This window comes from Epinephelus moara, chromosome 18 (genome assembly GCF_006386435.1).
Source record: "Epinephelus moara isolate mb chromosome 18, YSFRI_EMoa_1.0, whole genome shotgun sequence".
NCBI lineage: Eukaryota > Metazoa > Chordata > Actinopteri > Perciformes > Serranidae > Epinephelus > Epinephelus moara.
In genome coordinates, this window is record NC_065523.1 from 38,749,628 (window position 1) to 38,762,135 (window position 12,508).

General features: G+C 41.2%; 1 protein-coding gene across 1 annotated transcript in view; it reads left to right on the forward strand.

The window, feature by feature from the left end:
* The window catches only part of LOC126405581 (dual specificity protein phosphatase 3-like), a 608,181-nt gene that overhangs the window by 256,684 nt on the left and 338,989 nt on the right, over window positions 1-12,508 (forward strand). The window lies entirely within an intron of this gene.

Sequence of the window (12,508 nt, forward strand, 5' to 3'; positions counted from 1 at the left end):
GGACTCTAAAACTTCACCTGAGCCTCCCTCGGCATATGGGTGAGTAGATAATGGCTGAATTTTCATTTTTGGGTGCATTATCCCTTTAAGCTGAAGAAGTTAAGTTAAGTTCAAGAAGGACAAAGACACCATGTGCACTTTTTAATAACATGCATCCAGAGACTGTCGCCCATTCGTTCTCAGTCTGTGGCAAGTTATGTCACCTTATATTGGACTGTATCTATGATGCTTTTGTACCTTGCTTTCAGGATGTACTGTTTGGGTTTACAAGTTATAAAACAGAACTAGACAATTAGTTTGTTCTGTGTCATCTCATCGCATCGGCAAGTTTCATATCCATAAATGTAAGGTGTTAAAAATCAAACAATCTCTGCACCTTCAAAGAGAAGCAGAATCCAACATCAGGACTTTACTTACCTCAAACAATAGGAAAGCTATGAAAACCCTACATTTGTGCTCCAAGTTTAAGATTTGATTATACTGTTAATTTATTGCATTTATTGCATATTGTTTATTTATCTGTGTGACAGCTTGTGTGTTATTATCTCTGGCATTGTCTGTCTGTCTCTCTGCTGTTCATTATTCTCTGATCTTCATGATGTTCTCTCATATAGTGTCTCTATGTCTCTATAAGATTGTTTTTTACAAATGTAACATAAGTTAAACAGTGGATCAGTAACAAACACCATGCAGAGGAAAATATCAACAGGCAGCTGAACACAATAAGAACAATCAGATGCTCAGCTGACCTTCAGCACAGTGGAATCAGAATATTGTCACAGCGCTACACTTCAGTGTTTTCAGTAGCTTCTATATTAATTCTTTTTGAGCTAGTCGTAATTACTAGAACATTTGTTCATCGTGCACAATTCACACACAGAGATATTCAGCGTGCTTTAAATGAATAGAATAAAAACAAACAGAACGTACGTGTAATAGAGTTAAAGCATATAGTAGTGATTAAAAACAGAGCGCTATAACTAAAAGAAAAGTTACATGTCAGTGCAACAAAACTGAAATGATGCACTTGTCAAACTGTCTAATCAAAATGGCAGAGGACAACAAATAAGAAGGTTTTTATAGGAGTAAATAACAGGAATCACTTATGCTGTAATGTATACTCTATTAAAAATAAGATGTTATTGAAATTTAAAGGTGCGAAAACATTCTGTCAGATTAACATTAGATTTATTCTAATCTATTATTTCTACCTGACTCACCTGTAGAGAGTTTAAAATATTTAACGTCCTCCCTCATTTACCTCTATCGCACTTATTTAGTCAATACACTAAAAATGCAATGCTATATTCTTTGGCATAAATAAGGGTTACAAAATGTTTGGAAGTAGAAATGTAAATTCACAGTATTTAAAAAGGACTTGAACCATCTCAAGTAAAGTGCCTTGAAATGTCTTGTGACAGGGGGGGTTATGACTTGAGAGGAAAACTTAACTTTAAACAACAGCGTGCAACTACAAAAAGTCTGTGTATTTCAGTGTGTGAGTGGATTTGTGGAACGGGTTGGCAGATGACCAACCATTTAAAAAAAAACTGTACAAACCCTTGACAGGTACTTGGAAGAGGAAAAGCTGTTTTAGGGAAATTTGTATTTATTTAGTATCACCGGGTGTATTGTCAATAATTTAGGAATGTAATTAGAAAACTGGGTTGTAAAATGGGTTTATTGTTGTATGTAACTATACAGGTAAAGATCAAAAAACACGCACATCAGACAGTGAAAAATTCATGGTGCTGGATCAAAAAAGTATATACGTGAAAAATAAAGAGATGATCTGAATAAATGTCTCTATGGGAGCTTCAGTTGGTGTGCGGATCATCTCTTTATTTTTCACGTATGTAACTATACATGTAAGGAACTGTGCAAATAATTAAAGTTAATAGAAGAAAAGTGACAGAGGGGTAGGAACATATAAGTTTTACTTCTACCTGCTCCTTTTCGAACATTTCTGTTTTCATTTTTTGTTATCACAAAATTGTTTTAAACTTTAGTTCGAAATAAAGTCATTCATTCATTCGTGTACTTAAAGGGACAATTTGATTTTCAACCAGCTCTGCATCATGACACTGGGCCTACAGGGGACAGGCTCAGGGGCCCAAAGTGTCTGCAAACATAAGGAGGCACAGAATGACGACAAAACGACACAAGACAACTAAAGACAGACACAAAATAATCTCAAAGAGACACAAAATAAGACAGAACAAGGACTAATAAAGAGCCAAATGCCCACACAGACACAAAACAACCACAGAGAGACACAGAGGTGTTTAACTTCCCTCCATGTTACCTGCACACAGATCTACCTGCTCATCTCTCACCTCAAACCTGCAGAGGTGTTTCCTCTCCAGCTGTTTCCTCTCCTGCTGTTTCCTCTCCAGGTGTTTCCTCTCCAGGTGTTTCCTCTCCAGCTGTTTCCTCTCCAGCTGTTTCTCCAACTACGGATTGTACTTCCGCATTTCCGTATTTCCCGCCAACACGGAAACAAAGAGTACAGAAAGGACCGAGAGGGAAACCCGCCCTGCTCTCTGTCTGTCTCTCAAACTGAGACTAAACTGCATCACACTGTAAAATGATGCGGTGCTGATTAAATACGAACATATATTGAGTTATTGCGTTGCCTTTCTCTGTCCTCAAGTGTTTCAGAAACATGTTTTATCTCACTATTCAACTGTGATTCCTGATTGTTGTTTCCAGCCGGCCGCCATTTTGTTTCCTGTGGAAAAACGAGGAGGGGTGCGTTCAATGTCAAAATGGTGTCCGCTGTTTTGCTACGGTTTCCAGGGTGAACGTGTGTAACGGACTTTGAGGTGTGTTTTCTCTGGTTTGGTGGGTGTGTCACAGTGTTTCCCAGTCAGCAGTGGTGTGTATAGACCACATGCTGGTAGCTGTTTGCCTGCTGTACATAGAGTTTTTGTTTTTATTTCTCACTTGCTTTACCAATGTGAACATGTGTTTTCCCGCCAATAATGCCCCTTTTAATTGAACTTAACTAAACCTCACTGTATCAACAGACAGAGCATCTGTGTAACACAACAATGTTTCCATGTTTGTGTTTAAATAAACATTTTGCTATGTTTTTGGGGCTGAACACCCAACCTGCATGACGTCACCCACCAGTGGGAGCATAGAGTGTGCCAGGGCTGACGTCAAAACCCGGAAGTTTAGCATCGCGCTGGTTCCCGGAAGAGAAAGTGAATAGGATTTTTGCATTGCGTTTTGGATTATGTCAGAAAATAAGCTCTGTGGCTAACACAAGTTTATGATACTTACAGGTTTTGTTCAGTGAGATAATCTTCACATATGAACACCTTTCATACCGCATTTGAAGCTTAAATGCGATCGCCAGAAGTAAAAAGCTAACGTTAGGCTTTAACGGACTACATGACTACTCCACGGTCGCATGACTCTTGACGTCACCGCCACTAAGCTTTCAACTGATTTCGGCCGCTTTATTTTAAAAACATTGTATAATGGGGAAATCGGACTGTTTAAGCTAAATAAGAAGCTGTAATGGCGGACTGCCAGCACTCTCGCCTGTTCGGGGGTGATGACGTTTAATGTCCCCGACAGGGTTTGTAGTCGTATTGAGCAACTTGTTAGCAACCGCCTTTTTTACGACACGTAAAAGCTTCAAAATTCACAAGTAGGGTATTTACTGACGTGTTTTATGTCGTAGAACAAAACCTGAAACTCGCTTAAGCTTTTGTTAACCACAGACCTTATTTGAGGCATTTTACCAAAATCCCATTCAAAAAACGTATTGACTTTTAGACGAGAGAACCGGAAGTGCTAAAAGCGCTAACGGAGTTCCGGGTTTACTGGCACACTCTATTGGTGTGGTGTGATGCAGTGCATGCTGGTAGTTGTAGGTTTTAAACCTCTGCACAGACAATTTAGTTTTATGAGAAAACCATCTCTTCAGCAGTGAAATACTTCTTAAACAAATAAATAGGCCGAACATTTATCAGCCTTTATCCTACTTTTTTGGTAAATACACTCTAAAATGCAAAGTTAAAGGCCACTCTTTGGCTTAAGTAAAGATTTTAAGATATTAAGAATTAGAGTGTAATTATCAGCATTTATAATAACACTCAAAAACAATTCAAGTAAAGTGTTAATCATGTAAATTAGTCAGTCATGTAATCACATGTTAATCTGGAGCCCGGTCACACAAAACACCTTAAATTTGCATTTTCCTTAAGGTCCTAGTTAAAGTTTCCTCAAAATAAAATTGGATGCACAAAACACCCTTAAATCTTCTCCTTAAGGTTTCCTTAAAATGTTCACTTAAGTATTTATGGTTTTCTCCTTGTCCTGGTCTTATACTTAAGGAATCCCTCGATTGCTGCACAAAAGACCTTAGCAACCACAGCAAGGTGAAAAAAAACAACTTAGGGTCCCTTTGACTCTGTCTTAACTGCAACATGAGAGAGTTTATGGTGATAAATGATAAAAACAAGCCAATGGATCCACTTCTGATTTTGCACTTTAGATTTGACTAAATTAAGAAATTAAGCCTTAAGTGTCATACTTAAGGAGAAAACTTAAGGTGTTTTGTGCAACTGGTCCCTTTAATATGGAGTAAGATTACAGTCTTGATTTTTAAGTTTCAATCTTTGGTCTTTACCTTGTTTTATCCCTCCTGTTCATTTGTATTCTATTCATTTACATTATTTATTTATTTACTTTCTTTTTATTCTTAAGGACATTTGATCTTTTTTAGTCTTACAGAACGTGTTATGTTCAGTTGTTCGTGTTCTCCTTTAAATCATGTCAGTGTCATTCCAGTTTTGCCATGTGAAGCTCTTTGGGCTGCATGTTTGTATGAAAGGTGCTTTATAAATAAAGTTAGTTCAAGTACAAGTACCTTGACTTTGACAGTATTTGAGTAAATATACTTAGTTACAGTCCCCCACTGTGTGTTGAACACTTATATCAAACACATCTGACACAACTCTAAAGTTGAGTAAACTCAAACAGACTTTGCAGCTCAGACCGCTCTGGATCAGAGGATTAGACATGTTAAGTTGTTGGTTTGGTTCAGAAATCCCTTTAAGTCCAAAGTTGTGTTTACTGGGGTCCGTAAACAAATACCAGACGTATCCAAGTGTGTGTTTTCTCTTATCACTGTGGGTCTAATAATTGTCTGTTCTAAGACACTGAAGACATCAAAGGCCCCAGGAATTGAAAGAATGGGTTAATGGGTTATAAACTTGCTCTGTGATGATGTGACTCTGTGGAGTGATCCAGCAGCTGAAACATTAAAACCACTGACAGGTGAAGTGAATAACATCGATCGTTTTGTTACAGTGCAATGCTCTTCTAAGGAACCTTGGGCCCTTGCATTCATGTGGTTGCCCCTTGACACACACCGCCCCCAAACACCGTTACAGACCAAGAAGACCCTTCATTGGCAACTGCACTCCCTGATGGCAGTGCGCCCCCCAGGCAGCACAATGCACCATGCCACTCCACCAAAACTGCTCAAGAATGGCCTGAGGGACGTGACTAAGAGGTCAAGGCGTCAACCTGGCCTCCAATTTCCCCAGATCCCAATCCGATCGAACGTCCATTGGGCATGCTGGTATCTTACCTCCCAACCCACAGGACTCAAAGAATCCTTCAACCATGCCTTGGTGCCAGACAACACAGGACACCCACAGAGGTCCTGTCTCCTTGCCTCGACAGGTCAGAGGCCCCATCATAGATCAGACTTGGTTTTGACCTGTCGAGGCCTGGACAAAGGACCTTCGAGGCATCGGTTTGTCCCACAGATGCTTGATCAGATTGGGATCTGGGGAATTTGAAAGCTAGATTGATGCGTTGAGCTCCTTGTCACGTTTCTTGGACCATTCCTGAGCAGTTTCTGCAGTTGGGCATGGTGCACTGCCTCGCTGAGGGGCTACTGCCATCAGGGGTACTGTTGTAATGAGCAGGGCACTTGGTCTATGACAATGTCTAGGTGGGTGGAGTGCGTAAAGGGGCATCCACATGAATGCAAGAAGCAAAGGTTTCCCAGCAGAACATTGCATTGTAATGAAATGACCGATGTTACTCACTTCACCTGTCAATGGTTTGAATGTTTAATGTTTTGGCTGACTGTACTGTATTTTCTCCAGATCTTTTCAGAGTCCGTACACAGGCAGATTGATGTGAGCTGGAATTTTCCTGAAACTCTCAGAGGCCTCCGTCTCCATGCAGCACTCAGTAATAAGATTTCAGCACTCCAACTACAATCACATCCACCCTTGATGGCTCTCCTGGTGCATACTAATATCTGTCAACACTCCACCCACTCAGGAGCTCCAGAGTCAGCGAGCAATAAGCGCACCGCCTGTTAAGGAGCTCTCCAAACTCCCCAAACACAACTTCATCCCCGAAACTGCTCAGCAGCTTCACCTCACTCCAACAGCTCAGTGCTGCCTCACTGTGGTCACACTGAGAACTGTAACATCACATGAACTGAAAATAAAAACCAACACACCATGCTTGTAAAGGTTTTTATATAAAGTACCTGTAACAGTTGATCAAATTATTCTTAATTCTCACATACATATTCATACATCCACATAGTAACAGACTGCAGCGTCAGTAACACGAGTAGCCTCGACATTTGTTCAACAAAGATTCCTGTTTACACGACATGATCCACAAATGAAAAGGAAGGAAAAACTTCGTCATCGTAAGCGTCATATGTTACACGATCCTTTTTGTCTTGTACGTGTTGCAAGATAAAATATGGCACATGAGTTGATCGATGATGAGAGCGTGTACAGGAGGGGGTGCGGTCGACCCATACTTCTCTCTCGGATTCAAGAAAAAGGTTCATTCAGAGGACAAGCTTCCTTTCCTCGCCTCCTGTCCTCGCTTCCTTGTCCCTTTTTAATTATTGTCCCTGCAGAGCTGGAAGGAGCGGAGCAGCTGGAAGCAAGAGGAGTGAAAAATCTCACGTTTGTTTCACAGAGAAAAACATGATCTCACTTCCTGTCTGTCATCTGACATCACATTGAATAATCACCATACAATACTGTGAGTGTGAGCGGGGGGGTGTTTGTACTTAAGATAAGGTGTCAGACTTTAACTGACCGTTCTCTAAATCCCCTTTCAAGAGTTTGGACGGTGGCGTGTTTTCAACCTTTAACAAAACAAAACCAAAAGTGCAGAAGTGTGGGAGGAAGGTTAGCTGACGAGCTAACTAGCTACAGTACAAACTCAACTTAGATTTAACATCAGCAGCTGTGTCCTGATCTTCACTGGATTCGGTGTAAACTCCAGTAAACCCAGTCAGTGTCACTGGAGATAATGCAACGTAAAACACTTCAGCCACAAAACAATTTGCATGAGTGAATTAAATGTGGTGTCCATGTAAAGACACAATGAGACACAAATTCCAACTGGGCAGCGCAATGGATGCAACGCAAATGACGTGAATTAAGCTAATTAAGCAACGAGAATGAAGCAAGTAGCAAGTAACGTGTCACACTTATTCACGAGAGTTGAAAAATCTCAACTTCAGCGACCAATTCGCACCACGATAGCAAATCAGCATGGAGATCCTCCAGTGATGTATGACAGCAAGGATGTGCCAGCAGAAGTTCATTTGTCGTTTCAGCGATTTCACACAGGTATGACGTCAGTCAACACAAAATATTGTTTGTGAGTAACATGACAGGAAAATTTGCATCGTGTTTGGTGTGAACACATTACATTTTTCATCATCATAGTTAAAATAACGTCCAACAAAGACGAACCGCAGTAACTACAGTTTTGATCAAAGTTGAGTTCTGACTGAAATGAAACCTTTGGGTATCTCATACATCAAAATTTCCTGGTTCAGTCAGTTCTAGAAAAACAAAATCCAAACAAAACCCAAGGCTGGGCGCAGTAAATGTAGTCACTGCGCCCAGCCTTGGGTTCCCGGAGGTTTGGGATTGTATCGAGCAGAGGAAACCACAGTCAGTGAATAACAGCAAGTGGTGAACGTGAGAACGTGAAAGATGCAATTATAAAACGTGACGATGATGATGTCAGATGATCTTAATTTAGGTCAAACATGACGAACTTTACAACAAATTGTGCGCTGCTTAACATTTTCTGTTATTACTTTAAAACATAAATCTATAAATGAAACAAATTCAAATTAAATCTAGTGAGAAATAAAAAGAGTTCTCCTTATATGAAAAAAAAAGACACTAATATTGTAGTTCCTGCTTTTTAAATTACCTGTAGAGCTGTTCAGGGTCACACAGGAGGAAGCGGGCATTTTTGGGGTCGTAGGTAAAGTCACTGATCGTGGTGCATACACAAAAGAAAAGCCCATATTTCTACTTTAAACATGATAAAAGACTGGATAGCAACAGATTTTTGGATATGCTCAAGTTCCTTTAAACACTTTTTCAAGAAGGTGGTTGAAAGAATGAAAGTAAGGGTGCGTTCACACGATCCAACCAGTCTGTCACCGCCAAAAAACTTTGGAAAAATCCTGTTTTGATACAAAGAAGCAAAACAACAAAAGCAGCTCCAGTAATTCCACTTTTATATATTCTGATGGGATAAACGACATGTTTGAGCAACGGTGTCCAAATTTTTTTCAAATGGGGGCCAGATTACATAACGTGAAAATACCTGAAATGAAACAAACACAACTGTTTCACTGAAAAAATAGTCAACCTTCCACCGCTCCTGAAAGCGGCGGCACTTGCCATCAACTTTACGCTTCTTTGCGGTTGTAATGTCTGCTACCTAGCAGGAAATGTCTGCTGTTAGGCAACTGTTCGTCAGTCCTGAACGTAAAAAATGCAAAATGATCATACTTGTTTCACCAACATTGTGTAGTGGGCCACACATTACACTTTGAAAAACAAGCCCTGGATCATTTAAAATCAATCTGTGGGCTATGATTGGCCCCCTGGCCAGACTTTGGACATACCTGTGTGAGGGCATCGACCTCTGTCAAACACAGCCGAGCATTTAAGGTTAACTGAAGTTTGCATGGCCGGGAATATTAGTGAAATATATTCATTTTCATTAGCCGTGTAAACAGCTTAGTAGGAGCACATTTAGTTTTGGAATGAGGGCAAAAACTGGAATATGATGTACATGTAAACGCAGCCGTTGTAAACTGCATATGTTCTGTGCGTCAACAGTAACTAAAGGTGGAGGCGGGGCTTAGAGAGCGGTCAGTTAAACCTCAAAGAATCCAGGTAACACTTCTTGATTACAACATTCATCATCCCTCGACTAAACCTGGCTGATAGCTCCATCATCGTATCGTAGAAAAACAAACTTACGTTCATCACTTTCAGTCCAGGCTGTAATAAACTTCCCATCAAACCCACTTCCTGCAGTTTGGATCTTTGAGAACAACAAATTAAAAAGCAAAACAAGCTCATCCAACAGTCATCATGAGAATGCTACTTGTGACTGTCGAACCCGTCAGAAACAGCTCGGAGGAAGGACATGTAAACAAGCTTGTTGCCATGGATTCATTCTTCATGTGCATATTTGTCTCGTGAGGTCGGACTCTGCATCAAGGCTACATAATTTTTACAGCGTGGTTCCTTCTGCAGCCCCATCGGTTCATGTGAGCACACAAACACCACCTGCACCGTGGATGCACCCAGTCTGGAGACACACAGCATGTTCTTTGAAATATCACTTTTCATAGATGATGAACTCACTGACAGGACGCTGAGCGCTCCAGCTTTGGGTGACTCCACGTTCAGCTAACAAACATTAAAACTTTTTGTGTGTGTTAAAATCACAAGTTTCCATTTTGCCGTCCGAACAAAGTTCCTGGTGTCGGACATGTGACGCAGCAACACTGTGAAAAGTCTTTTCTTGTTGAGCAGTCGGCTCATGTTGTGTATGAAATAATGAGTCTTTAGGATGATATGGCACAAGATCTGCGCCCTGTTTGAGAGGGCAGAGCTTTTGTAAAATTGAAGACAGTTTATTGGCTGCGGTTGGACTCGGTGATGTGACATCATCAAGGCGAAGGATCTCTAGAGGCACTCGGTTGGTTTTTAGGTTGAGCTGTATGATGTCTTCAGTGGGTTTGGAGGGAGCGCTCCAGTGTTTGTCATCTCGGCTTTAAATCTGTTTACTGAGAGCCTGTGTGACAAAGAGGAGGGGTGGAGTTTGAAGGAATGCATCATGGGAAATGTAGGATCCACCATTTTCTGGAGCTTTTCTCACACTAAGGATTAAAAGTCAGAATATTCTGGTGTCTGCTGCTTCAGTTTTGACCACTCTTTTTAAAATACATCTCTCATGAAGCCCCAAACTTTCCTGAACTGCTGTAGTGCCCCTTCAATCAGTGTTCTTCTAACAGAGGTGCCCCTAGAGGTACTTTGTAGTACTCTGCAGAGTCTCTGATGACTGACAGGGAGGACTCTGTATGTTCTTCTTTCGGAAAATTCTGCAGATAATTTTATTTAAAAAAATATCAGTCATGCATATTTCCTAAAATAATTATACTATTAGTTCAATAAAAAAAATCTCAATGTAGGTTTTATACACGTTTTATATTCAGTATTCCTACTGTATGTCCAATGCAATTGTTAACCGCCACAAACTGTCAACTGCTGTTAAACACGCAATCATGTTCACGTTTATTTACTGTGACCGCGACCGACGATATTAGATGAATACCAAGAAAATAGATTTGTGGTTGAAATGTAGCAGCAGTGCAGCTGAACACACGGAGGAAGAAGTGAAAACAGAACCAACAAAATACCGGAGGCTTGATCCTTTCTTCGTAATTTACGTGGCAACCAAAATGCCAAATACACTGAAAAGAACATCTTCAGTCGCACATGGTGGAAACAGCAAAATTAAAGATGATAATGAGACGATCAAACATCACTAGTGGCTACAGATGGGGCAGAATGGGCAGGCGTGAGCTTTTTTGTTGGATTTTCTGAAACAAAACTTAATTTTTCTGCTGCCCAAGTGCAGAAAAATTGTCTCGACGGGTGTGCAAAGCATTGAAATAGGTTATTTTTCCCCATCCTGTCCTGGTTTGGGGGCTTGAAATTGTGGTTGCCCTATTACTGGTTTCCAAAAGGTGGAAACATTTAACTTTGGAGGATTTTTTAGGTCCCTAAGAACCAACAACAGCAGAACTCCTGATGGAGGATCTTTGCCTGGACTGTCCTTTATCGATGTGCGCTCAGCGAAGGCAAAAAACATGTCGCCTTTCACACGTTTCCTTCATTAGAGAGTCCTCGTGCCGAGTCGCCTGATGTCACATCACTGAGTCCAGCCGTCAGCAGTTCAGCGTGGCGACCGCTCTGTAACATTAGGTGCGGCGTGCCCAACACAAAGCAGCATGCTAGGAAACCTATAGAAGCACACATGCATGTCAAACGACTCGGTGAGTAACTAAGCCATCAGGTCAGCAGACCAGAGAGTCTCTAAATATGGAACAGCTGGACTGCACCAGACAGGACGGGACCGGAGCAGGTGGACAGAGAGAAACAGAATCTGCTGTTTGTCTGTGGGGAGTACCGAGCGGAGGGAAGAGGAGAGAGGAGGAGGTGGAGGCCTTGTTTTAGAGGAGAAGTCACATGGGGCCACACACCTGGAATACAGTCACGTTTCTCTCATTCTGACATGTGTGGCCATTGGTTGAGACAGATCACATGATCTCCTCTCTGTCCGCCACGACCCGAGCTCCACCCATCATTCACACAGCGTGGAGCGTACGGGATGAACGCAGGATTTCAAAACACAAATCTGTCTTCCTTCCTTCCTTCCTTCCTTCCTTCCTTTCTTCCTGTGGTCACTCAGCACCAATATAGACTGCAGGAGAAAGTGCAGGGGAATGAGAAGGAATGAAATCATTCCCCCTGTAAAATCAGCCCGGAGGAGTCACTATTGCATTTTCCCATATTTTTGTGAATGTAAACATTTTACAGAAGAGCTTGTTGAATTATCAATCTGCCGCCCAGTAGAAGAAAATGTTGTACGTTTCTGCAAACCAGGAGTATGTTACATGTATATGTTTTATACATATCATATCAACATTTTTAAAGTGACGCAGTAAATGAGCTTATGTTGTCATCAGGAGGTGGAGGGGACGGTGGAGGCCACTGTTACCGAGATGTTGCTGTGTTTTTAGCATCTTTATAGCCATCACGCGTGGCTGTTTTGTAGCGACCTGTCTCTGTTTTTCTTCTAGGAATAGTGCCACAAAAAGTGTCTCTTTATTTACTGAGATGTTGCTGCGTTTTAGGAGCTTTTTAACCATAAACCATGGCTGTTTTGCAGCAACCTGTTGCTGTTTTCCCCCAGGTATAGTGCCACGAAAAGCGTCTCTTTTACCGACATGTTGCTGCATTTCCTGCCAGGAAAGTGCCTTAAAAAAGAGGTTGTTTTTTACTTAGGCTGCTGCATTTTAGCATTTTTTTAGCCAACAAGCATGGCTGTTTTGTAGCAACTTGCCACTGTTTTTCTCAGAAGAATAGTGTCACAAAAAGTGGCTCTT